At 33.3% G+C, this 210-nt stretch overlaps 1 protein-coding gene across 1 annotated transcript in view; it reads right to left on the bottom strand.

Annotated features, from left to right (window-relative positions):
* ccdc88ab (coiled-coil domain containing 88Ab) overlaps positions 1-210 on the bottom strand; it is a 40644-nt gene that overhangs the window by 33636 nt on the left and 6798 nt on the right. The window lies entirely within an intron of this gene.

The following is a 210-nucleotide window of genomic DNA, read 5'->3' as shown; positions in this document are numbered from 1 at the left end:
TGTGACAAATGAGGACATAAATTTGTATAATGACAAAGGTATAACATAGGTATTACAAGGAGAAGGTGACTTTTGTTAACCATGCAGCAAACGATTTAAAATATTTAGGAAAATTACTCAAAAATACTTCAAATGACTTTTTAAACACTTTATCTAGAGTGTGTGTGAGAGTGAGTGTGTGTGTGTGTGTGTGTGTGTGTCTGTCTGTGT

Source organism: Sinocyclocheilus anshuiensis, unplaced genomic scaffold (genome assembly GCF_001515605.1).
Source record: "Sinocyclocheilus anshuiensis isolate Anshui unplaced genomic scaffold, SAMN03320099.WGS_v1.1 scaffold2148, whole genome shotgun sequence".
In the NCBI taxonomy this organism is placed as follows: Eukaryota; Metazoa; Chordata; class Actinopteri; order Cypriniformes; family Cyprinidae; genus Sinocyclocheilus; species Sinocyclocheilus anshuiensis.
Note: the sequence above shows the minus strand (reverse complement) of the source record. Positions and strands in the feature narration are given on the sequence as shown.